Source organism: Lutra lutra, chromosome 2, assembly GCF_902655055.1.
Source record: "Lutra lutra chromosome 2, mLutLut1.2, whole genome shotgun sequence".
NCBI classification, from domain to species: Eukaryota; Metazoa; Chordata; class Mammalia; order Carnivora; family Mustelidae; genus Lutra; species Lutra lutra.
The window spans coordinates 210,313,356-210,341,005 of NC_062279.1; the positions used below are offsets into that span (position 1 = coordinate 210,313,356).

Consider the following 27,650-nt stretch of genomic DNA (forward strand, 5'->3'; position numbering starts at 1 on the left):
TGGGCGCCCGCAACCTTCCGAAAGGCAAGGCCGAGCGAGCAGAGAGGATGGAGTCTGGGAAGGCGGGAGGAAGAGAAGACCCTCCCCGGAGGCCGCGAGCGGGAACTGTCCCGAGGGAGCGAGGACGGTCCCGCGGAGCGCTTCCAGCGGCGGAAACGAGGAGGTCCCTGCCCTCGCCCCGCTCAGCTCTTGGGCGGCAGCCGTTCTGGGTTCCGGCGGGCGCGCGGTGAGCGTCTACCGGGTCCCTGCAGCCGGGCTCGGGCGGCTTCCCAGGACGTCCCGAGGACAGCTCACGACTTAGGCCCCGTTTAAAGCGCAGCAGCGCAGGGACGTGTCCGTGCCCGCGAGCTGGAGGAGCCCGAGTCAAGGCCGGGCCTCGAGTGTCCGGGTCGGAGGCGGGCGCGTCTAGGTCCCCGCAGCTGCTGGAGGCCGGGGGTGGCCAGCGGCCCGGTCCTCGGGAGCGTTTTCACCGCCTCGTCCTGCGCCAGGCTCCGGCACGTGCCCGAGTGCTCCAGGGGAGCCCCCACGCTGACCAGGGCGGGACACACAAAACCCCAAACCCTCCCGGACGCTAAGCCTCAACCGACGGCTGCTTTGGGGGAATAAGACCAGGAGCCGCGCCCGGCCTGGGTGGGGCGCGGTGGGGGAGGAAAGGCGGTTTCCTCCGAAATCGAAGGGTTCAGGCCCCTGTCCTCACCGCTGTGGGCTGCAGCCAGACACGAGGCGTGGCTTCCTGCACAGGCGGCTCGGGGGTGGCGGGGGCGGCGGCGGCCCCACCAGGACCCGTCGCTACCGGAGTCCGGGTTTCCGCAGCCCCGGAGGCGCAGGCTCGGCGACGTGCGTCTGCGGAAACACACGCGGTGAGAAGCGGCCGGGGGGAAGGGACCCGGACCCGTCGGTTCTGCTGGCGTTGCCTGAGCCGGGGCGGCCACCCCTGCACCGTGTGAGGAGACTGTGCCGTTTGACTGGGTCCAGTCCTGTACAACTGCTTCTGCCGACATCCCTGCCTTCCCCGTGCTGACGCGCAGAGACCCGACGGGAAGCCACTGGTAAGACACAGCGGCCGAAGTTGACACGAGCACCAGGAGAAGCTCATTTCTAGGAAAACAAAAACACAAGGGAACAAGTTTGTTTTGTTCCGTGGTTCGGGGCGTTTGCACATTACCCGTACTTAATAGATGGATGTGTGTCCGACAACGCAGAAATCAGAGTCACAACGGTCACAGGCATCGGATGAGGCCAGAGACGTTGGGGTGTCCGCAGAGAATCGCCGCTGGTTCACTGGCCGACGTGCCGAGTGAACAGCTACAGCGCCTGGTCTGCGCCGCACGCCCGGGGGCTCGGGAGGCAGAAGAAGGGAAGGAGCCCCGCAAAAATCCCGGCCCTTGTGAGGCTGCCGGCCCGAACAGCAGCGCAGGGAAGGGAAATGGAGTATGGCGGGGGCTCCTCGCAGTGTTTGACGGAGTAGCCAGGGCAGCGGCATTGGAGCGGACGTCAGAAGTTTTGCAGTGAGCCGTCTGGAAACCCGGGAAGAACCTTCCGGGCAGAAAGACTGTGCATCCAAGCATGAGGCAGGGGCAGGCTTGACCGTTTCAAGGAAGAGCAAAGAGGTCAGGGTGGTTTGTGTAGTGACAGAAGCAGAAGATAAGTGGGTTCAGCTCACATAAGCCTTTCACAGGCCATTGTAAAGACAGTCTGAGTCAGAGGGAATGTGTGGGAGAATTCTGATTAGAGGATGTTAATGCTGCTGATAGTTAACCTCCTTATAGCATGTCCAAGAAGCTGGACACTGTTCTAAGTACTTTACGTACATTGACTCATTTATTTCCCGTATCAGCCCTATAGGTATCATTCTCATTTATACAGATGAGGAAACTATGACTCTAAAATATTAGGGAAATTGTCCAAGGTCACACAACCAGTCAGTCGCAGAACTATAATTCAAACCCAGGGGGTCTGGCTGTGGCCCATTTCCTCTTTTCCACGCCACACAGTGAGACTGCATTTCCCAGACTGCCCTGCAGCTGGCTGGTGGCCGTGTGACAGAGCTGTGGCCGCGGACCGCGAGCAGACGTGAAGGGCGCTACCAGCTTCCGCAGGCCGCCCTTCACGCTCTCAGCGCCTCTTCCGGCTGAGTACAGAGAACTTGGATGTCCCAGTGGAAGGTAGAATCACAGATGGAAGGAGACCAGGTCTGTAGATGAGCTCGTGGAGGCCTCCTGCAGATCAGATTTATTATCACAATAAACTTCTATTGTGTAAGCCACCGAGAATCGGGCATTGTTTTAAAAGCCCTGAATTTTTAAAAGAAGAGTTTATTTATTTATTTTTCTGAGAGAGAGAGAGAGAGAGAGAGAGAGAGAACGAGCGCATGTATGAGTTGGCGGGGGAGGGGCAGAGGGAGAAGCAGACTCCCTTCCCAGCCGGGGGCCTCATGAGCACCTGGGTCCTAGGACCCTGGGATCACGACCTGAGCCAGAGGCAGCCTCTTATCTGAGCCACCCAGGCACCCAAAAGTCCTGAGTTTAGGGTTGAAGGTGGCATGGCCCTCAGGTGGAAGAGGACACAGTCTGTTAAGGGAGACAGGCTTGTGAGTGACGGCAGCGCAATCCTCTACCACAGACTTTAAGGGAGAAGTCCTCTGCCCAGAGGACGGAGTTCTAAACACTGTCTAGGGAGGTGAGGGTAACTCTACCTGGTAGAGGGTGATATCTGAGCAGGGTGATAAAGGGTGCCTCGGAGTTTGGGGTGAGGAAGTGTGGACAGGAGTGGTGGTGCCAGTTGGGTGACAGCTAGTGTAAAGGGATGAGGAGTCTGGGAAGGATGAGATGTTCCGTTGCCCAGTTTATCTCGTTTAATGCTAACTCCTGCTTTCCAGCCTCCTACCTCTGGTTTTTCGTGTCTCCCACCCTTTGATCTGAGGAGGCAGCATACCCCAATAGTTAGTTATGTTAAAAAATAATTTTGATATTTGTCAAAATGGTAAGGAAGAATTCATTCAGGACTATTGTCACAGGGTCAGGAAAAGAGAAAACAGAGGAAAGAGATAGGGCTTAACTCCAAGTACAGCCAGGCAGCCGGGGATTGACAGTCAGTGAGCAGACTGGAGAGTCAGTGCACGGAAAAGTGCTGAGAGAAGACATTGCGGGGGTCCCTGCCACAGACTGGCCAGACTCATGCGATATCAAGGGTAGGGAATGAGGAATTTGATCAGCAATCAAAGGGGAGGGTTCTTTCAACTGACTTAGCAAGGTTGTTGTCACAACTAGACACAGCGAAGATAGGGTAGGTGCAAGGTTGAGGCTCAGTGGAGAAGGGGGTTCAGCGGAGTTTGAAGTTTGGTTAAGGTGCTTGGGCTCTTGAGCAGGAATGACTGGATCTGGATTCTCATTCTGTGTCATCCTGAGTTGGTTGTTCCGGCCTCTCTGTGCCAGTTAAACAGGGATGATAATATTTCATTGGGATTCCGTGCGAAATGACCGAGTTACATACGCACAGCACTTAGAGTAGGGCCGGGCACAGGGTACGGCTCGGCACATGGGAGCTGCGGAGGCTGGTGCTGCTGCTTCTGTAATTGTTATTCATTTCTTTGACCATAGAACAAACGTTCAGAAAGCAGGGAAAGGGAAGCTCGGTCAAAAGTCCTTATTTAAGTTTCAACTTAAATAACTCGGGTGGGTTATTCAAGGAAACTTACTTGACCCATATTGAGTCTTTGGTCTTATCATTTTTAAGAGGTCATGGACTATTAAAACTCATGCCTCCTCCCTGCAAGCTTCCTGTGAGAGTCACTTTTGTAAAGTTGACTTTTGTAAAGTTCTATTCAAATGCAAGGGATTATAAAATGTGTCATACTTACAGTTGATTCACTTCCTGGCCCAGCCTTTATTCTACAGGCCCCAGAGCAATATCTCAATGGCACCCTCTTTTCTCAAGCTCTGGACTTTGCTGGAATCTACCTTGATACTCACTCTCTTAGGCCTCACTCTATGGCCCTACCTAGAGGGAGCTGCCAAGTACATGCCCATCACTCACAATCCGATCTAGACATCGGGCTGCCCTGATCCCCATCTCCTGTGTTAGAATTCTGAGTAACTCAGCCTGAAGGTGTAAGCAGGAAGAATTAGGGGTTCCCAGAAAAAGAAAGACAAACTTAGCTTTCTTGACATAAGAGAATCATTTAGGGCCCCAGCCATCTTGTGAAAGAATGTAAGAACAAATAGGAGATAACCTAATCATATCAGGGACAAAAAAAATTAAGGAGTAAAATTCTCAGTATTGGTTCAAAGTTAAGGTCGACCTGACACACACACTTAAGTCATCTTTGTAGTGTTTAAACCCATTTGAGCCCTCAGATACTCAACCAACTGAAACCTGAGAATTGATAATGATGACCCTTCCAAGCCCTCATGACTTCAACTTGGACTCTGTCACCTTAAGATGACTTCTGCCCCAATTCCTTGTTATAGTCCCCATTGCTCAAGTCCCTCCATGAATATGTATGCACTCTTAGCTTAAAATTTTCCTAATTTTATTGTTTAGGAAGATTCTGCTTTGGAAAATATCCCCAGTGTTCTCCTTTACTTGTTGCAAATAAAACCCTTCATTTTCCTATTCTTTGATTTGGTTGTGTCTTCCAGCTCAGCATCCATGAAGAGTTGGAGTCAGTTTTGGGTAATAAAGGTGCCCCCCGGTAGCATTGCCAGATAAGATACTGGAAGCCTAGTTAAATTTGAATTTCAGATCAATAATGAATAAATTTTTAGCATAAGTATGTGCCAAATATTGTATGAGACATACTTATACCAAAAAAACATTTTATTGTTTATCTGAAATTCAAATTTAACTGGATATCCTATATTTTTATTTGTTAAATCTGGCAAATCTACACCCAAAAGGCAAGGCAGATAAAAATACATCAGAGGAAATGGGACTGAGGTGATGAACAGAATGAAGGATTAAGAGAGTGGTTTGAGAGTTCCCAGACCCGTTACGCTCCTTATCTTACAAAATCCAAAGCCTATGGCCACCGTGGTGCACATTTATCTGAGCTACTCCAAGGAAAAGGATAGGGAAGACACAGTCTTTCCACTACATTGTCCAGAGTGGTCTTTTGAGAATGGGAATCTGATTACTTTCCTGCCTTAATCACTTTTGGTTTTCCAAGGGTCTGCAATTGAGGGCCTCCAGGCAAAATCCATTTGCCTTCTTGTTCTTGTAAATTAAGTTTTATCAGAACACAGCCATGCTCATTCGTTTATGTTATGTGCATCTGCTTTAGTGCTGCAGTGGCAGGGTCGAGTGGGTGCAACAGAGATCATCTAGCCTGCAGAACCTACAATATTGGCTATCTGGCATTCATTTTTCAAAACTCCCAAATGTCCTTCTTCCTCCTTTTTTTTTTTTTCTTAGTGAAATCCTGCCCTAAATATGAGATTTCTCTCTACTTATACCCTAGGATCCCTGTTTCTCTGTGCTCCTACAGTATTCATACCACTTTAACATAAAAAAAAAATCTTTGTTATTTACAGGTTTGGTATTGGTCCTCTCCACTAGCAGTGGTTTCCTGGGAGCCATGTCTTGCTTTCCCTTGTAGCGCCTGAGCTCCTAGCACAGGGCAAGTACCCGGTAGGTATTTGTTGAATGAATGGGAAAGGTGAGATGCAATGGTCAGAGTCTGGGGGTTCGATCCAGAAGCACCTATTCTGAGGTCCAATCTCTTCCTCTTACTGTATATTTAGTTAACAGTGATTGAGCAAGTTCCCTAACTGAGCCCCAGTTCTCTCAACTATAAAATGGGGACAGTAATACTGAGTGAGGCTTCAATAAGACAATTCATATGAAGTACATGGTATATTATTTCCTCTTTTCTCCCCCTTTGAATGAGGAAAGGGAGTAGAAAGAAGGAAGCAGAGCAGCCGTTTGCAAGGAAGGGGTAGGTAGGGAAGTAATGAGGAGACTAAATGGACCATCTCTTTATCTGTGGCTAGTTCTCCCTGGACTTGGGGACAAGATTAGCTACAGACACATCTGTGTTGTGCACTGGGGAAAGCCAGGGCTCTACAAACCAAAGCTCTGTCTGGACAGAACCACAAATAAACACAAAGCCTCCCATGGAGACATCGATCAAGATGCTCAAAAAGAAACATGGTTTCCATAGCTGGTTCTGATGACCCTTCTCCAAACTGGGCGTTTCACAGCCTGCATCTTCCGAGTCCATGCTGTGCAAGAGAAGAGCGCTGCCCTGTTTGCACCTGGTCTTCCAATCATTTGGTTAGAAACGTCCCTCCAACCCCAAATTAGGCTGTTAGCTCTTGAACTAATGGGTCAAAGAATAAATCACAAGAGAAATTAGGAAATATTTTAAGAGAAATGGAAACAAAAACACAACATACTGAAACTTGTGGGATACAGCAAAACACAAGAGGTAAATTTTATAATGAAAAATGCCTATATATATTAAAAAAAAAAAAGATGGGGCGCCTGGGTGGCTCAGTGGGTTAAAGCTTCTGCCTTCGGCTCAGGTCATGATCCCAGGGTCCTGGAATCGAGCCCCACGTCGGGCTCTCTGCTCAGCGCGGAGCCTGCTTCCTCCTCTCTCTGCCTGCCTCTGTGCCTACTTGTGATCTCTGTCTGTCAAATAAATAAAATCTTTAAAAAAAAAAAAGAAAGAAAGAAAGATTTCAAATAGACAACCTAATTTTACACTTCAAGGAACTAGAAAAGGAACAAACTGAACAAAAGTTACCAGAAGGAAGGAATAATAAAGATTAGAGCAGAAATAAACAAAATGGAGAGTAGAAAAGCAATAGGGAAAAAAGTAGCAAAATTAGGAATTTTTTTTAAAGATCAATGAAATCGACAAACCCTTAACTAGACTAAGAAAAAAAAAGAAAGAAGACTCAACCAACAAAAATCAGAATGAAAAAGGAGATATTAGAGCTGATACCACAGAAATAAAAAGGATCATAAGAGACTAAGATTACTAGGCACCTGGGTGGCTCAGTTGGTTAAGCGACTGCCTTTGGCTTAGGTCATGATCCTGGAGTCCAAGGATTGAGTCCTGAATGGAGCTCCCTGCTCAGCAGGGAGCCTGTTTTTCCCTCTACCTACTCCTCCCCCGTCTCATGCTCTATCTCTCTCTCTCTCAAATAAATAAAATCTTAAAAGAGAGAGACTAAGGTTACTATCAACAAGTATATACTAACAAATTTGATAACCTAAAAGAAATGGATAAATTTCTATCAACATAACAACCTACCAAAGCTGAGTCATGAAGAGTTAAAAAGTATGAATAGACCTATAATTAGTAAGGGGATAGAATCAGTAATCAAAAACCTTCCAACAGAGAAAAACTCAGGACTAAATGGGTTCACTGGAGAATTCTACCAAATATTTAAAGAAGAATTAACACCAACCTTTTTTGAAATCTCAAAAGTTAAAGAAAAGGGAACATGTCCAAATTTGTTGAATGAATCAGCATTATTCTGAGATTAAAATCAGACAACACTAAGAGAAAAGTACAGACCAATATCCCTGATGAATATTGATGTAAAAACCTTCAAAATACCAGAAAACTGAATTCAATAACATATTAAACAGATTAAACACCAAGACAAAGTGGGATTTATCTCTGGAATGCAAGGATGGTTTAACATTTGAAAATTAGTCAAGGTATATACCATATTAGCAGAATGAAGGAAAAAACCCACAATGTTTGCCTCAGCTGAGGTAGAAAAATATTTGACAAAATTCAATACTCTTTCATTTACTCAACAAATTAAGATTAGAAAGAAATTACCTCAACATAATAAAGACTGTATGTGAAAAGCCCACAGCTAATGTCATAGTCAATGGTGAAAAGCTGAAAGCTTTCTTTTTAAGGTCAGGAACAAGGCAAGGATGCCCATTCTCACCACTTCTATTCAATGTTGTATAGTTGAATTCAATTCAACTATGACATTTAGTACTAGATGTCAGGGTAATTAGGCAAGAAAAGGAAATAAAAGGCATTCAAATTGCAAAGAAGTGAAGTTATCACTATTCAAGATGACATGATTGTATATGTAGAAAACCATAAAGGCACCACCAAAAAGCTGTTAGACCAACTCATCAAAGTTGCAGGATACAAATTTAACATGCGAAATCAGTTGCATGTCGGTGTTCTATACACTAATGTGAATATCCTGAAAGGACCCTTGGAAAATGATACCATTTACAATAGCATCAGAAGTAATAAAATAATTAGGAAAAAACTTAACCTAGGAGTCAAAGGACTTGTACGCTGAAAACAGCAAAACATTGCTAAAGAAATTTTAAAAGACACAAATAAATGGAAAGACATCCACATTCATGGATCAGAAGACTTAGTATTGTTAAAATGGTAATACTACCCAAAGCGATGTAGAGATTCAATGCAATCCCTATAAAAATACCAATGGTGGGGCGCCTGGGTGGCTCAGTGGGTTAAGCCGCTGCCTTCGGCTCAGGTCATGATCCCAGGTCCTGGGTTCGAGCCCCGCATCGGGCTTTCTGCTCAGCAGGGAGCCTGCTTCCTCCTCTCTCTCTGCCTGCCTCTCTGCTTACTTGTGATTTCTCTCTGTCAAATAAATAAATAAAAAAAAAATCTTTAAAAAAAAAAAAAACAAAAAAAAAAAATGGCACTTTTTTTTTTTTTGGCAGAAGGAGGAAAATCTATGATAAAATTCATATGGAACCTCAAAGCACCCTGAACAGCTAATAGCTAATAGTTCCCACCTCGGAACCCTGTCTGGAGGATGAGCACCCCCGGTGCAGCTCTGGATGACTGAGACACTTCCTGCTGCCCTGCGGGGGCCCTGGGTGTTGCCGTGCTGCTAACTCGCTGTTGAACATCTCCTGGTGTGCTAGAACATGGCTGGGAGTACAGACTTCAGTTTCAATCTCAGGGGAGCAGGTCAAACAAAGTCTAGAACCCAGAAGCCCAAAGGGACCCTCTGTGACTTCTCGCACTTCAACCCTCTCTTTCCTCTTCTGGGCAGTGCCGGCCCCACGCCCAGTTCACAGGGCGGTTGTGCAGACAAAATGAGCTCAATGTGAAAGGGTTTTTTCTTTATTTATTTATTCCATTTTTGTAATCACTTATTCAGTGTTTGCTTACAGGGTGAGTGCTGGAATCTGGGCTCCATAAAATGCCAGGGCAGAAGTTCTCAGTCCTGAGTACATATTTAACACTACTGGGGAATTTTTTTTTTTTAAACATCCCTGCTGAGCTCCTCCCTCTGAGAGTCTCATTCAGTCAGTCTGGGGAAGGGCCTGAGCACGAGTATTTTTTTTAAAGCTGTCATTTGTTTCAGAGGGCAGTCAAGGAACACATAGGAGAAAAGGGTGCATTCCAACTGGTAGGATGAGACAAGCTCACAGAGAAGGCTGTGTTCGCGCAGACCTTCAGGGGACGTGTAGAATTTGGGGAATCGTGTTTTGGACCAGGCAACATGGACACACAATATCAATTCAAAAGTCCAAAAGTGGGGCGCCTGGGTGGCTCAGTGGGTTAAGCCGCTGCCTTCGGCTCAGGTCATGGTCTCAGGGTCCTGGGATCGAGCCCCGCATCGGGCTCTCTGCTCAGCAGGGAGCCTGCTTCCTCCTCTCTCTCTGCCTGCCTCTCTGCCTGCTTGTGATCTCTCTCTGTCAAATAAATAAATAAAATCTTTAAAAAAAAAAAAAAGTCCAAAAGTATCTGTTGTGAAAGGTGTCTCTTCCCCCCTCTTCCCTCCCCTTCCTCTGTTCTCTTTGAAGCAAATGTGTCTTCCCCGTTCTTGTTTATGCTACCGGAATATTCTTTCAGTTGCTGTTAAGAAACGGGTCCATTTGGTGAGGGAAAGGGGCAAAAAGGAACAAGTGTCATTTTTCTCTTGCATCACCTTCCACTGGGCACAGAATGGCAACTACATGGGAATAGCTTGATTGAGGAAGTTCATCTAATAAAAAACCAAAAAGTTGATTTTCAGAATGGGGCTTTCTTTTTTTTTAATTTTTGGAGGGGTGAGTGGGCGTTGCTCTTTCTTTCTTCCTGTTGTAGCACATTTTGAGTAGCTCGATGTTTAAAATTGCACTTTTTATTTTGAGAAAACTGTAGGTTCGCATGCAGTTGTAAGAAATAGCACAAAGAGAGCTCATGCACCCTTTGCCGATGGGCCTTAATTTTAATTCTGGTGCTAATCAAGGTATTTCAAATTCAATTCTCTGGTACACCAGGTTTTGAAAAACTGTGCCTGGGAAGTGGGAGTGAGCCTGCCAAGGAGGGGTGGGGAGTGGAGGGGAACAAAGGGTTTCAGTTTCACCACGTGGTTGCTGGGAAATCAAAACTAATATGTGAACGTGCTTGCTTCCTCATGGTGACAGGTGCTGCCCCTCTCCGTTACCATGTTCCGTCAGTGTGTGTGCTGTAGTCACGGCCACGCCAGGTGAGGCGGCGAGTGGGAGCAGAGGGTTTCTCTCGTGCAGTCGAATGGGCAGTCCCTACCTGTGTCTGGGCTCCAGGTCAGGAAGTGAGCCCGGCTCTTGGAATCCCATCTTTCTGATTTCCAGATGCACAGCGACAAGCCGGTGTGGGCATCAGTCGATTCCGGACTCTCAGTTTTCCACCTTGTTTCTGATCTGTTACCAGATTCCTAAATAAGGCATCCCTCTGTTAAAATCATAAAAGAATCACAAAACCATAACTGGTTTGCCCCGTCCCTTCCCTGTCTCCTCCTTTTTGAACTGGATGGGCAGGAAGGGACACCTGGTTTGAAAGCTGAAAAGGGGTTGATCCTCCCTGTGTACGTGCGTCCTTCATGGCCGGTGTTGCCAGGGCGGAGGTTCCGTCAGTTACCTGAGATTTCTTGAGTTTTATGTCCCTCCCTGTGGATGATCTTGGCCCAGCATCTGCTCTTGTGCTGATGTTGTTTGTGAGAATACTTCGGCTGCAGTAATGCTTAGATTTTCTGTGGGGCTTTTTGGGGAGGGAGCAGGTAGAGACACCGGGCTTCATCACATATATTCCTCAAGATACTGGAGGTATACACAGGGGAAAGACTGGAACCGACCATTAATAAACATGATCTCTGGGCTTCTGTAGCTTTGTGAAGCAGAAAAGCATGCGTATGTGTGAAATTCAGGCACATTCTTTTATCCATGGATAAAAGCTTCCCTTTACTGGGTGCTTAATACAATCAGGCAGAATTTAAGGTTTTATACCCACGATCTTATTGAATCCCTACAGCAGGTCTGGGAGATGGACTGTGAGCATCTCCGTTTTATTGTTGGAACCTGAGGTCGGGTTTGAAACCAGTCTGTCTGGCACTAGAACCCGGACTCTTAACTTACTTGTACTACGTAGAGCTAGAGAAGCCCTTGGACCTCGCTGTAGAATAATGTATTTAAATTTAAAAAAATTCAAAAACTAAAATACAAAGACTTGCCAAGAAAAGCGGTTGTATCGAAGCAGAGTTATCTTTTGTGGTGTGCAGGCTTGGGAGTGACCCTCAGTAATCTTGCTTTCGGTATTCATGCCCTTGGCGAAATCTCTCCCCCTGGGGTTGAGCTGGACCCACTATCACAACTCATTTCTTTTATTTTCTTTAAAAAAAATTTTTTTAAATTTATCTGACAGAGAAAGAGAGAGATCACAGGTAGGCAGAGAGGCAGGCAGAGGGAGAGGGAGAAGTAGGCTCTTCACTGAGCAGGGACCCCGATACAGGGCTTGATCTCAGGACCCTGGGATCATGACCTGAGCCGAAGGTGACACTTAACCGACTGAGCCACCCAGGCGCCCTTCATGACTCATTTCTAATGACAACACATGACAGAAATTATGGGATGTCACTTGTGAGATTAGGTTATAAAAAGACTGGCTTCTTGGGTGTTTTCTCTTGCTCTCCCTCCGGTTAACTGAACAGCAGGAAGCCAGCGGCCATGGCAGCTTCCTGGAGAGGCCCATGTGGCAAGGGACTCAGACTTGCCCATGGCCACATGCATGATCTTGGAAGCAGATTCCTCCCCATTCAACCTCAAGAAGACTGAGACCCTGACTGACATGTTGATTCTTTCTCCGTGAGAGAACTTGACCCAGAACCACCCAGCTAAGTGGCACCCAAATTCCTGACCACATGAACCACGAAATAATCAGTGTTTGTTGCTTCAATCACTAGTTTTAGAGTAACTTGTTATGCAGCAATGAGTAACTAATACATCAGCACATTAAAATAAAGCAAATTCAGGATATACGTGGGGTATTTAGTGATGAGAAAGTATGTTTCCAATATAGGCATTTTAAAGCTAAGATTGTATATTTTATTTTATTTTATTTATTTATTTTTTAAGATTTTATTTATTTACTTGACAGAGACAGAGATCACAAGTAGTCAGAGATGCAGGCAGAGAGAGAGGAGGAAGCAGGCTCCCCGCCGAGCAGAGATCCCGACGCGGGGCTCGATCCCAGGACTCTGGAATCATGACCTGAGCCGAAGGCAGAGGTTTTAACCCACTGAGCCACCCAGGCGCCCCAAGATTGTATATTTTATAAGACACATCAGTATGGAGGCTTTGTTCTTTATCTTGAATAAGAACATTAAAAAGTGGGGCACACTTTGACACGTGTAATAACCACATTTTTCTAGTTTCTGTATTTGATGCTGTGCTATCTGGGGCCTTGTGACCCTGGAGAGTCTGCCCCTCCTGGGCTTAGCCCCGTCCTAGAGATGGTAAATGACATGCCTTTCGTGTGCAAACTGATCACTGCAGAGCCTATACATGCCCTCTCCCACTCCACTATCTGCTGTCCTCTATCCACTGGCCCTAATCACCCCAGGCCAGGTACGAGACAACTAGGGAGAGGACCCATGCCCAGAGACCACTGACCTGACTCAAACTAGCCAAGCCAAATCCTGCTCACCCTGCCTCACCTGGTCCTTCCCCTGGACACCACAAAAGGCTCTCGTCCATGTTTCCCCATTACTTAATCTGCCTCCTGACAGATCCCAGTACTTCCCTTGGGACCCTACCGCCAACCCCATGGTATGATGTACCCCTTCTCTTGGGAGACATGAGTAGAAATGTTATGGACTGAAAGTGTGTGTCCCCCCAAATTCAAACGTGGGAGCCCTAATCCCCCAGTGGGTTATTTGGAGACAGACCCTCTAAGGAAGTAATGTTTAATGAGGTCATAAGGCTGGGGACCTGGTCTGATAGAATTAGTATCTGAGAGTATCCTTGTGAGAAGACACAGAAAACTCTCTCTCTCTCACTCCTTCTCTTTCTTTCTGCTCCTTGCGCACATGCCCCAGGGAAATGTCTGTGAGCGCACAGGGAGAAGGGGACGGTCTACAGCCCAAAGGGAGAGCTTGTACCAGATACTAACACCGCTGACACCTTGATTATGGACTTCTACCCTCCTGAACTAAGACAAATAAGTTTTCTGTTGCTGAAGCCACCCAGACGGCGCTTTGTTACAGCAGCCTGATCAGGTAGATACAAGAAGCAGCTATCTTGTCAATGGCAGTGGTCTCCTGATCTCCTGGCCTGCCATACCTGAATAACAGTAAAGCCCATAGTTTAAAACAACAAGGCAGTATGCATGACATACTAGAGTTTCAGTGCATTTTAATTTTTTTGTTTTGATATTACAAGGGCTGAGAACACTGTTTCACAAACATGTATTATTGCAAAGGAAATGAAACCTCCCATATCTCATTTTACAGAACAGACATGGGAGGCTTCCTGCAAGAAACATCAGAATCATCCAAGGCTGAAGTACAACTCCATTTGAAATAAGTAGTTTGTCAAAGATCAATAGATGAATGTCAGTAGATTATCAAAGATCAATAGATCAAATTATATTAAAAAGAAAGTGATTGTAAACTCATGGTCAACTTGGGTGTCATTATGGTAGAAATAAGTTCTGCAAAAAGTTCTAAGTGTTTCTAGATGTTCTCAGCTCAGTTCAGATGTTCTATCTTTTTAAAGAAGTAGAGAACTTCGTAGATAGGAAGTAGCCAAGAAGCAATGTCTATCTCTGGGCCACAGATGTGGGATGTGGGACATCTGGGCTCATATGGCTCAACAGCAATGACACATGAGAATAGCGCCCCACACAGGAGCATTAGGGATCTGGACACCTCCGTACATCTGAAGCAGGGATGAGCGAAGGATTAGTTCTAACAACCACATTGGGTATAGAGTATTTTGACTTCTACTGGCCAGAATGTCACGGGTTCTGTTAGAACGGCTGGAGCTTATGGCCTACATTTGTAATGGAAAGATGTGCTAAATTTCTCTTGAAGGCTAGTGAGAATAAAGATGTATTTGTCCCCTCATCCTTGTTCCGGGACCCCAGTTGAGAACCTGCCTTCTAGCTGTGCCACTCATACTTCCTTTCCCGTGGTTAGGAACTCGGGGCAAGAACTAGCCATAAGCGCGGTCCTCCTAGCTAGAAATGCCCAACCATGGTAGCCCGAGGGTAGTAGACCACAAGTGTCTTTCCAACAAGGATTACAGAGGAGGGAACTGTAGCTATGCTCCCACATGTGTGACTTTTCTCATAGGATGCCAAAGACTGATCAGGCGTAACCTGAGCTGCGTCAGCAAGGGAAGCGTGCTTGGTGTGTTAAAGAGGATTTCATGGCCGGAGCCCTATTAAGACGAGCAGAGACCTTGAGACTGAAGAGATGATTTCTTCCTTCATCCCCTTCTGTGTGATTAAAATTTAAAACTGTGCCAAATCATAAAATGATTATTAGGCAAAGTTTTGATTTGGGGGGTGAATATTTAATGATCTTACCCGAAACATTGTTTGGATGCCTCTGCATTAGTCATCTGTTGGGTAGCTCAGCTCTGGTTAGGTTACGGCAAAAGAGGGAAATCAGGGCGCTTGGGTGGTTCAGTGGGTTAAAGCCTCTGCCTTCAGCCCAGGTCATGATCTCAGGGTCCAGGGATCGAGCCCCACATCGGGCTCTCTGCTCAGCAGGGAGCCTGCTTCCCCCTCTCTCTCTGCCTGCTGCTCTGCCTACTTGTGATCTCTCTCCCTCTGTCAAATAAATAAGTAAAATCTTAAAAAAAAAAAAAGAGGGAAATCCATTTTCATCTTGGAGTCCAACCAAGCTCCCTGCCCTAAGGAGCAGAGGGTGCCAGTGACGGCACCTGGCCGTGATGTGTCCTCTCCCTGGATCAGTGATTTGCGGGGTTGCCTGGACAGGGACAGCTGATCCAGGAAGAGCATACATTAGCATGAGGTGCCGTTCCTGGTGTAAGAAAGATACCAGGACCCGTGTTTTCCAAAGGCACAGACTTTGTAGAAATCAACAGATACATGGCGGCTAAGTTAAGCATGGAAGAGTCAATTAAAAGAGACCAAGAGGGGCGCCTGGACGACTCAGTTGGTTGAGCATCTGACTCTTGATCTCAGCTTAGGTCTTGATCTCAGGGTTATGAGTTCAAGCCCCACATTGGGCTCCACACTAGTTGTGGCCAAAAAAAAAAAAAAAAGGCCAAGAAAATCTGCAAGTGGTAATAAGAACATGAACTGGGGAGGCCCATCCAGTGCATTTGACATAAACCTCAAATAGCTTGACAAACACCCTTATCAAAATTGGGAGAGGATAGACAGCAGCATTGGAATAACTCACATAGGAATAAGGGTGATCCCTTTAGATGCCCTAAAAGACCAGAATAAAGATTCCCACCAGTTCCTCATGGGCAAAATTGATAGATACGTACTCTAAAGTCAACACTTCTCAGACTTTTGCACTGACCTGCCATTAAGGACAGAGAATTGGAAAAGCACTTTCGGGAGGTTGGAGGAAATAGGCCAAAGTAGCCTATTTGAACTCCCTAAGTTCAAAATTTCTTTGCAGTTTCATGCTTGATTTTTAAAAATAAAGACTTTATTTACTTATTTGACAGAGATAGAGCACAAGTTGGGGGGAGCAGCAGACAGAGGAAGAGAGAGAAGCAGGCTCCCCGCTAAGCAAGGAACTGGATATGGGGCTCCATCCCATGACCCTGGGATCATGACCTGAGCCAAAGGCAGATGCTTAACGGATTGAGCCTCCCAGGCCCCCGTCATGCTTGGTTTTAAAAATATGTGTAGACACTGCATTTACTCACTAATACATCTACAGCTGTTTCAGGATACAAACATTTCATGCTGCATATGACCACATAAAGTCATTCCTGCAAGATCTGACCCTTCCTGTGCACTTCCCACCTTAGCCTTCTACTGCGCATCCCGGGGAATACAGGTCCCCTAATTTGAGAAGTAGGACCTTGAGTTATGTATAATAAAATGGAGATGTCTACATGTAAAAATTCTCAATAAATCCTTGTTATTTTCATAAAGAAAATAAAGAGCTCCTTCAGGAATCAATCAATCTATCTACCTATTTATCATCTATCTATAGATATATTCATTATGTATGTATATGTCTGTATATGCCCATATATAATGCAATATACATAATAACATTTCATATTATTATATTGATTCCAGAGCTAAGTAAACACTATTTGACTATTGTAATGAAAAATTTACATTACTTTAAACACAAGGTAAAGAGTGTACTGTACAGAATCTTCCTTTAATGAGGTTTATGGAGAGTTTAAGATATGTCCACAAGTGCTTTGATCTGTTTCCTTTCAAAAGGCATGCTAAGTGAAATAAGTCAAGCAGAGAAAGAAAATTATCATATGGGTTTACTTATATGTGGTACATAAGGAATAGCATGGAGGTCATTAGGAGAAGGAAGGGGAAAATGAAGAGGGGGAAATCAGAGGGGGAGAGAAACCATGAGAGACTGTGGACTCTGAGAAACAAACTGAGGGTTTTAGAGGGGACGAGGGTAGAGGGATGGGTTAGTCCACTGATGAGTATTAAAGAGGGCATGTGTTGCATGGAGTGCTGGGTGTTATACACAAACAATGAATCATGGAACACTGCTTCAAAAACTAATGATGTACTGTATGGTGACTAACATAATTAAAAAAAAAAGGTGGAGTCCAATTCACCTTCCTTTGAATGTGGGCCAGACTTAGTAACTTGCTTTTAACAAATGGAATGTTCTGGAAGGGATAGTATGTGACCAACCTAAGTCATAAGAGCCACTGATATTTCTAACCCAGCTCTCTGAATTATGTGCTCTGGGGAAATTGAGTTGCCATGTCATAGGGAAGTTCTAGCAGCCTGGAGATAAGCCTGAGTGGAGATGTTCTTATCAACATCCAGCACCAATGGGAGAGGTCATCACTCGAATGGCAGTGAGTCATCATTAAAAGTGGCTCAACCAGCCCCAGTCAAGTCTTCAGATGACTGCAGGCTCCGACAACATGTTGATTGCTAGAGACTTTGCAGCTGTTTAAAGAGAAGGAGAGGAGTGCCTGGGTGGCTCAGTGGGTTAAGGCTCTGCCTTTGGCTCGGGTCATGATCTCAGGGTCCTGGGATCAAGCCCCGCATTGGGCTCTCTGCTTAGCAGGGAGTCCCTCGTCTCTCTGCTTGCCTCTCTGCCTACTTGTGATCTCACTTTGTCTGTGTCAAATAAATAAATAAAACTTAAAAAAAAAAGTTAAAAAAAAAACAAAGAGAATGAGAAAGGTCTCTATGAAATAATACAGAATAATTTCCAGGGCATATTGTTACATGAGAAAAGCAAGTTCAGGTAGGCACATCTACTATTCTACATCTTGTGAAGGAGAAAGAGGAGATTATGTCATGCGTGCATACATGCATAACACTCTGTTGTGTTAGTCTAACCCTATCCATGGCAGTGCTATCAGCTAGGAATGCCTGGGCCCCTTTTACCTGTACGGAGCTTTCATAGACATTTCCCTGACTACAGCTGGTGTTGTCACTGAACCAGTCCTTGTGGGTCTTAGGATTGCAGGACACACCTCAAAAACAACCACCAGAGAATTGTGAATAAAGAGATATATTACTCACAGGTCATGAAGGGTACACGGCACGCCTGGGGCCACACAACAAGCTTGTAGCGAAGGGAAGGGGAGGAAGTATGGACCTGGGGCTCTTCCTTTGTTAGGGTCCAAGGGTGTGTGCCCCAGCTTTCATGGGTTCACTCTTCACTGACGGATTTAAAACATAAAGACCAGGAATTAGGGAGTGGGAAGGGAGAAGCAGGGTCACTCAATGTTAGTTCTCTAGGTTACTATGGGTTTTCTCGAAGGACAAATTCATGGGTGGGAGGAGCTCGGTGGGTTTGCTAGTAACTGGCATATAGTTAGCAATGTATTTATTCAAGGTGGAGAGCTTTGAAATGGATGCCTAGAGAATCCATAGCTTAATGTCAGGCTCTTACATGAAAACACTGATTTATGCAAAAAAAATTTTAGAGAGACCGAAACTAATGAAAATGGCTACCCATGAGGGATGGAGGGGGTGGGGAGAGAGAAAGAGGAAGAGGATGCAGATGTTTCTATGTAGGCTTTCTATATAATCGTGACTTTTGAAGCATGTGAATGTTTTACATATTCAAAAACACAATTAAGTAAAGGCAATAAAAAATAAACTCTAAAATTGAGCGCAAACAGGAGCATACGAACTCTCACTGTATATCCAGTGGGTAACAGAATCACACAAAGAGAAGTACAGAATTCTGACTCCATACATTTAGGGGGATGTACTCTAAGGGTATACAGAACTGCAAGGAGGTTTTAGACTTCTCCCAGGGCTGCCTTGTTACTAGTAATACTGGTATCATAATTTTGAAATTGTTTTATGTAGGTTATCAAACAAAAAGGAGGTAAGCACATGAACATTTTTAGGACCATGATTTTCAGTGCAAGGGGAAACATGTAAATATGAAATAAATTCAGTTAAGAAAAAAAAATTCTTTAAGTATAAATTTGAATAAAAAATATCCACATGAGCTTATTAATTAAAAGAAATGTTCCATAAGTCTGTCCACTGGAAGAGCCTAGAAACAATGACACTCCAATAGCAAGAAGTATGGCTAACAGTGGATCCTGGTTTCTAAGAAACATTTCTCTCAGTAAAAAGAAGCAGGACTTCAAGAAATGGCCAATTCCATGTCCAGGGCCAGGAAAGAACAATGTGAACCGAACATTTTGTTGTGTCAGAAAGTAAAGAAAGAATAATAGAATTAAAAAACCATTTTGTGCTCCATTGTAGTAATAAATTTAGGCAATGACCATCAATGAATTTGGTGAAACTTTCTTAGGGAACGGGATAGCCCCACGGTGGCCAAGGATGGCCCCACAGATTGTTTACTAACTGCAGAGGGGAGAGGTACTGTTACCGTAGGCAGACCTGGCACTCACCGTCTTAGCCAAGTGCCCGCTCTTAGAGTCATTGAGAAGCCGCATCTTCTGCTTTCTGACCAAGGGCAGGGTGAAGCGCAGGGCATTGCTGGTAGCACAGGTTTCCCCCACTATCCGGAAGGAGACTGTTCCTATGAGACCTTTTGGTCTGAAATGGCATAAAGCAAGAAGTATGTCCTGCTTTCTGAAAGTTAGCTCATGCTGCTTCGCCTTTATAAAAGACCTACACAATTAGCAAGGTAACAATTTTTTTCTTTTTAAAAAGATTTTATTTATTTGAGAGAGAGAGAAAGGGAGAGGGAATGAATGAGAGGTGGGTGGGAGTGTGGCAGAGGGAGAGGGGGAAGCAGGCTTCCCACTGAGCGGAGATCCCGATGGACTCTATCCTAGGACCCTGGGATCATGACCTGAGCCGGAGGCAGACGCTTAACCCACTGAGCCACCCAGGCGCCCCTCAGCATAGTAAGAACTTTTTTCATAAAAGCAAAAATCCTCTTTGGATTTCTTTTGGTTAGCAAAAATAGGTGCCACTGTAGGTCTTTTGTGATGAGGCATAACATGGATTTTTGGAAAGCAAGGGATACTTGTATTTCACTCCAAAATGTTTAACCTGGATCAAATTAAATTAAGCCTTAAGACCTAACTTCAAGTTTGATTGCATTTCCATCTTAAAATGTCAAAAGGAAGGGGACACCTGGCTGACTCAGTGGGTTAAGCCGCTGCCTTCGGCTCAGGTCATGATCTCAGGGTCCTGGGTTCGAGCCCACATCGGGCTCTCTGCTCGGCGGGGAGCCTGCTTCCCCCCCTCTCTCTGCCTGCCTCTCTGCCTACTTGTGATCTCTCTCTCTCTCTGTCAAATAAATAAATAAAATCTTTTTAAAAAATGTCAAAAGGAGGGTCACCTGTGTGGCTCACTTGGCTAAATGTCTGGTTTTGACTCAGGTCATGATTGCGGGGTCCTGGGATCCGGCCTCACGGTGGGCTCCCTGCTCATCGGGGAATGAGTTTCTCCCTCTCTCTCTGCCCCTCTGGTGCTTGTGCTCTCTCTCTCTCTCAAATAAACAAATAAAATCTTTATAAAATAAAGTAAAATGTCAAAGAGAGTAATTATTTACACTTTTAAGTTAGATTCTTATAAAATATCTTAATTTAAAAATCACCATATTTAAAAGTTTCATTTGTTAGATTTGTGTTCATTATTTAGATGCCCAGAAAAGTTTTAATATTAATCAAAGAGTTCTGTATTTATGAGGAAGATAAAATATTAGATTTATAAAGGTACTTTAAAAGGTTTGGGAAGTTTATTTAATAACACTTATAAATGGCATCAAATAATATTTAAGGACCTTGAAAGTGGTTTTTAAAATTTTCTGTATTTATAAAAGAACAATAAGAATTCTAGGTTGAACTTAAAACCTTAAGGGAAGCTAAGTTTTTAAATTGCAACACTAATAAATTAAATATTCATTTTTAAAAGTAACCTCTGAATAATCTTTTTCTATGCACAAGAGCTAACCTCAAGAGCATCAAGACTCACACTGACAATTAACATTTGAATTCCGTGACTCCCGGATAGTGTGCAGAGCATGCCTTCTGGAATTGAAAGGACCAGATATAATGGGTTAAACTGCACTGAAAGGTAGAAAAAAATGCAGCATTCTTCTTCTCTATAACTATGCTCTGGTTCTGAAGGTGCCGTTTCCTCTGATGGGGAGATGGGATGGTGTGGTGACAGTAGATCACTGAGCATGTACTTTCCAGGTAAAGATAATATTAGAGACAACTTTTGGGTTAAGCTAATCTCTTTTGGGTAAGTGCTATCTTTCAGGTGTTTTCCTCTCTCCTCCTCTGCCTGGCCAAAATGGCATCTGGAAGGGGAAAAATATAGCCATTCTTATGGCACTGGGTGGAGTGAATACTGGCCCACGGCAGGATTTTGTTTTACCCAGTGGGCCCTTACTGGGGGATCTGGTTGCACTGCCTTATCCCACGTAGACCGGGACATTGGTCTCTGCTTTTGCTGAATCCTCTTGGCAACCAGGAGCAATTCTACGTTGACCTGTGTCTCTGCAGGTCCACTAGGGCTTTCTACTTTTCCTACTCATCCAAGGCACCCAGGAGGAACCCTACAAAAGGACATCGTCCATTGTCTCAGGAAGCCTTTCCAGGCTCTGCCTCTCAACTCTTCTGTTCTGCTTGTCTCTGACTCCAGAACTTTCCCTTGGGACTCAGTTCTTGTTTCCTTGGGCCATGTCCTTTATATCAGACTAAAAGCTGCCTTATGGGTGTCAGAGGCTTAAGTCTTCCTTTGCTTCTGCCCCAGAGTCCAGGGGTAACCTTCTCACTCCAAGCGGAGTCCTTGGCCTAGCTCTGCAGAAATGAAGTGTATCAACTCCACAAAGGTCCTGGGTTGCTTAAGAATTCACAAAACAAGGGCTCCCGGGTGGCTCAGTTGGTTAGGTGTCCAGCTCTTGATTTCAGGTCAGGTCATGATCTCAGGGTTGTGGGATGGAGCCCCACATAAGCGAGGAGCCTGCTTAAGGTTCTCTCTCTCCTCTCCCTCTGCCCCTCCCCACCGCAGCACGCACTGGTGCTCCTCTCGCTCTCTCTTAAAAAGAATTCATGAAACAGCATTTGAAAAAGATGTAATAAAAATTGTTAGGATCTATGAAAGTTACAGGATATTTATTCTTTTAAAATAAAAATGTTGAGGGGCGCCTGGGTGGCTCAGTGGGTTAAAGCCTCTGCCTTCGGCTCAGGTCATGATCCCAGGGTTCTGGGATCGAGCCCCACATCAGGCTCTCTGCTCAGCAGGGAGCCTGCTTCCTCCTCTCTCTCTGCCTGCCTCTCTGCCTACTTGCGATCTCTGTCAAATAAATAAATAAAATCTTTAAAAAAATAAAAAATAAATAAAAATGTTGAATTTCTTCCTGATAAAATTAAAAAAAAATAAATGCTTAAATTTGAAATAGTTTGGAAGAGAAGTTTGATGACAGATCAGAGCTACTATTAGCCAAATGGCGCCTTTATGAAAATTAGAGGCTGTCTCCTCTAAGCAGGGGTAGAGCCTCCAGCAGGGCTCACAGCTTGGCAAAGGAAGTGGAGCCCACACTAAATTCAGTTCCCATGCAGCTCTCGGCTGGTGGCCCCTAGGCAAGAAACATCAGCCCAACAGGGACACAGTGGCCTGATGGAGATGGTGTTCCATTGCAGTTTTCTTTACTGTCTGACTTTGGGCAAACACCTTAAACCCTTATGGATTTTTTTTAAAGGTTTTATTTACTCATTTATAGAGAGAGACACAGAGAAAGAGAGAACATAGCAGCGGGGAGTGGGAGAGGGAGAAGCAGGCTTTCCACTGAGCAGGGAGCCCAACAGGGGGTCCGACAGGGGGTCCGATCCCAGGACTGTGGGATCAGGACCTGAGCCTAAGGCAGACGCTTAACGACTAAGCCACCCAGGTGCCCCAACCCTTAAGGATTTTAGATGTTTCACGTAACGATGTAAAGCAGTGGTTACTGATCTCAGAGGTCTTTTTTATCTAAAAACTATCATGCGGGGTGCCTGGGTGGCTCAGTGGGTTAAACCTCTGCCTTCGGCTCAGGTCATGATCCCAGGGTCCTGGGATCGAGCCCTGAGTCGGGCTTTCTGCTCTGCAGGGAGCCTGTTTCCTCCTCTCTCTCTCTCTCTGCCTGCCTCTCTGCCTACTTGTGATCTCTGTCTGTCAAATAAATAAATAAATAAAATCTTAAAAAAAATAAAAAAATAAAAATAAATAAAAACTATCATCCCTTAGGGAGCCAGCAATTTTTTTTTTTTTTAATGTGGAGGTATTCTCAGAACCTAGAGGAAGCAAGTACCAAGTACTAGCCACAAAGGAACTGGTCAGAGTAGCAGAAGTGACACGAACTCATGGGAAAAATGTAATCCGGTTATTCTAGGGTTCATGGTAGTCAGGGAGGATTGGATGTGATTGGATACATATCCTAGACTTTGGGAAACAGAGCTGAATTGTTTTTAAATATTTTATTTATTTGTTTGTTTGTTTGTTTGTTTTAGAGAGACAGAGAGTGGGGGGAGAGACAACATTTTCAATGACCTCAAAGTTCCCTGGGCCCTATTGCCTAGCCTCCCCCGAAGACCACTGGTGTGGTTTCTGTCACTATAGATCAGTTTTGCCTATTCCAGAACTTCCTGTACATAGAGTCCTACAGTCTGCATGCCTCCCTTTGTTTTCTTAGAAAAGACTAAGAGCAAAGAAAGGGTTTGCCCTTAGAGACAAGGATTCTGAGTTAATAAAAAATGAGGAAACATGGAATTCCTTTATGCTGGGCTACGATGCTCTGAGATGAAGGAGGACTTTTGAGACCACGAGTGTAAACCTGTAGACCTTGAAAGTGAAGCCTCATAAAACTCGTCAGCCTATGGCTCCTGTCCCACAAACTCCCACCGTTTCCCCATTGATAAGGAGGAAGGAAGAGGCAGTAGAAGATCATTTAAAAACTGTGTGGGACCACCGAGGCCAGCTGTTGAAGGCTGATTTCAGAGTTTTGACTCTAGACGTTATATAAGGAAGATGACCGCCTCCAGTCTGGAAGAGGAGCTGAATTGTTTTCTCTGTTCATGCTATCTGACCCAACCAATCACAATCGAGTGTGGATTCATCCTGCTGTGAGTGTCTCCTAAGAAATTGGAAGGAAGCCTCCTGTCATGTCCCCTGGCCTGAGTGCAAGGACACTTCGAGTTGAGAAATCCTATGTCTCTCAAATGGAGATAATGACTCAGGTGGTAAAGGATCTGGGACCTCACTTAATGGGTGTCAAGACTACCAATATAAGATATGGCAAGAGCCAACGCTAATGTCCTATGTGGTAGAGCCGGGGTCCCTTGTGAGACCTGCCTTTGATCCTGGAACCGCAAGCTTCACATCGGATTTGCCTTTGAGAAAGCCAAAGAAATCTCCATATGATCCAATAATTCAACTGTGGGGTATCTATCCAAAGAAAATAAAAACACTAATTCAAAGGGATCCGTGCATCTCTATGTTTACAGCAGCATTATTTACAATAGCCAAGATATGGAGGCAGCCCCAGTGTCCACTGATAGATGAATGGATTAAAAAAAAAAGATGTGGCATAAAACAATGGAATATTATTGAACCATAAAAAAGAATGAGATTGGGTGCCTGGGTGGCTCAGTTGGTTAAGTGGCTGCCTTTGGCTCAAGTCATGATCCCAGGGTCTTGGGATCGAGTTCTATATTGGGTTCCCTACTCAGTGGAGAGTCTGCTTCTCCCTCTGCCTCTCTCTCTGTCTCTCATGAATAAATAAATAAAATATTTAATAATAAAAAAGAATGAGATCTTGCCATTTACAACAACAGAATACAGCTAGTGTGTAGGTATAATGTTAAGTGAAATGTCAGAGAAACACAAATGCCATGATTTCACTCACATATGGAATGTAAAGAACAAGACAAATGAAAGAAAAGGAAAAGAGATAAACAAAAAACCCAGAGTCTTAACTACTTGGAACAAACTAGTGGTTTCCCGATGGGACGTGAGCAGGGGTGGGGGCTGGTGGGGGTGGATGGGTGAAACAGGGGATGGGGATTAAGACTACACTTGACATCATGAGCACTGAGAAATGTAGAGAAGTGTTGAGTCACTCTGTTGTCCTCCTGAAACTAATGTAACACTGGATGTTCATTATACTTCAATTTCAACATCCTCAAAACTGTAAAAAAAAAAACCCCACAAAAAACAAAAAACCTGAAAGAGAACAACTGAATCCACCCTGCACTTTACACAACTCTAAAGGTCCTGATGTCAATTTCCAGTTCCTCTCCTCTAAGGCACTGGCCATAACGGTTGGCCTCGGTCGCTGAGGTAATATTTCTGGGACGGTCAGCATCCTCTTTTCGGCCTTTAACACTGCTATCATTGCACAGTTTAGGGATGTTGACTTCCTAGTTCTGGGTCTTTAGTATTCATAAAAGTGGGTCTTGCTTTTTTGCTTCAACTCTTGCTCAAAACAGTCTGTGACCACCGAGTCTTTTTCCGTTCCCTTGTGTGTGAGCGCATTCGTGCCTGGGAAGGGCCACATGATGAACGTTGACCACAAGGACTCTGGACTCTCTGGTCACGGGGACAGAATCCCGGCATCACCATTTACCACCTGGACGACCTGGTGCCATTAATCAGCCTCCCTCTTTCTCCATTTCCTTCCACTAAACTCAATTACTGAGTGCAAAATCCTTCGTGCACGGAATCCTGGTGTGCGGTGGCACTCAAGGGGTGGGGCTCGTGACAGCAGTTTCTCCTGATGGACCTGTGGGGGTGAGACCTTAAGTCCTCTCCATTTTTAATTTTATTTTAAGAAGGAAACCAGTAACAAGCGCTTCCATACTTTAATTTTCATCCTCAGCATGTCACACCTACCTCTCTGTTACACTGCCAGTGCCCGGGGCAGAGGCTGCTGGGGTTGTTTTGAAGTTTAATGTGCTTGAACCTGGGATTCCAGCATGAAAGAAAACTGCTTCCTTACTGTCCTTCTCTGCCTTCTGAACATTTACCTGATTATTAGTCTCTCTGTATGAGGAAGTAAAAGGGTTAAAAAAAATGAGAACTGAAATAATCTTTTATTTTATTTTGTTCTTTTTAAAAAAGATTATTTAGGGTGCCTGGGTGGCTCAGTGGGTTAAGCCGCTGCCTTCGGCTCAGGTCATGATCTCGGGGTCCTGGGATCGAGTCCCGCATCGGGCTCTCTGCTCAGCGGGGAGCCTGCTTCCCTTCCTCTCTCTCTGCCTGCCTCTCTGCCTACTTGTGATCTCTGTCTGTCAAATAAGTAAATAAAATCTTTAAAAAAAAAAAATTATTTATTTATTTATTTATTTGACAGAGAGAAAGAGAGAGAGAGAGAGAACACAAGCTGGGGGGAGAGGCAGGCAGAGGGAGACAGAGAAGCAGACTCCCTGCTTAGCAGAGAGCCCGATGCGGGGCTTGATTCCAGGACCCCGGGATCATGACCTGAGCTGAAGATGGATGCTTAATGACTGAGCCACCCAGGCACCGCTGAAATAATCTTTTAAAGAAAAAAAGGCTCAGTGGGCAACTGTTGAAAGAAAGTCTGAAAGAGGCTCAAGCCGGCAACATGGCAGAGGAGTAGGGGACCCTGTTTCAACCGGTCCCGAAATGAGCTAGATATCTGCCAATCACTCCCAACACTCACAAATCAGCCTGAAATGTAAAAGAAAGTCTGAAAGGGTCCCCACATTGCCTGTACGTGAAGTTATCTATATGCTCTTTGTTCCCCTGATATGTTCCGGATTTTCGACTGGTGTTAAGATATGCTGAACACTCTGAGGAAATTATTTTGAAGTTTATAATGGACTTTATGTAATTTGGGGCAATGAGGCTGTGTCACATGAACTACTCATCCATTGAGTTTATGGTAAATATTTTACCATCTCATTGGAATCAATACTAGAGGCTAAAATGTATATAAAATTTAGAGTGTACTTTAGCAAAAAATTACACATAGATTGACATGCTTAATTCGGTCCTAAAATAGAGCCCAAATCAGGTAAGATCTGAGCGATTCATTTTTCCGTTTTCCCGAGCTTCCAGGCAACACGGCTACAGGAATGGGGACAATGCGACGGTATGATAAGGGTTAGGGTTTGCCTGGGGGTTGCCCAGCTGCAGCACAGAAAGTCTCATATCCCAGGAGGTACCCCAGTCCCAGGCAGGGTGAGACCTAGCTAAGGCGTAAGGGGGCCTCGCATGCCAGCCTAGACAGGTCTGCGCTTGTTGATACGGCAGTGCCGAGCTCATCCGTCCAGTTAGTAGCTACGAGAGGGAAATAACTAGAGGGAACACACAGGCGTCCGGTACGACCCCTCAGCCGTGGTCTCCCAGGACCTCGTCCCCAAAGCAGAAAAGATGAGACGCAGCCATATTAATTTCCCCCAGTCGCAGATTTGCCGCTAGGACCTAGAGTGCCGTGCCCCTCAACACTCGCGTCCTGGTGGGCTTCGGCTGGACTGATGTGCCTTTTGGGCCGGGGCTGGGGGTTTTGGCACCGCATGCCCGCGGGGAGAGGAGAGATCACAGCGGCTGCGGGGAGAGGCTGGCGCTCGAATCCCTGCTCTCCCCCCACGAGGCGGGGCGGCCCGGAAGCCTTTCCCCGTGCAGCTCTGATTAGGGTGGGCCGCAGGACGCCCACCGCCTTCGCGCGGGCCTCCGAGTCGTCCGTGCTCTTAGCCCAAGAAACTGAGCGAAAGGCAGCGACTTCCCAGCACAAGAACGCAAGCCCGGTGTTGGCTGCCCGAGGTAGAGCTTTCCC

The 27,650-nt window shown here is 45.3% G+C and overlaps 1 long non-coding RNA gene across 1 annotated transcript; it reads right to left on the reverse strand.

Annotated features, from left to right (window-relative positions):
* Window positions 1-2,167: 2,167 nt before the first annotated feature.
* Window positions 2,168-25,889, reverse strand: LOC125094416 (uncharacterized). The gene is made up of 3 exons (XR_007125496.1): window positions 25,745-25,889; window positions 10,505-10,652; window positions 2,168-2,294 (listed from the first exon to the last, which is right to left on the reverse strand). It is a non-coding gene; the product is annotated as an uncharacterized LOC125094416 (long non-coding RNA).
* Window positions 25,890-27,650: the final 1,761 nt, after the last annotated feature.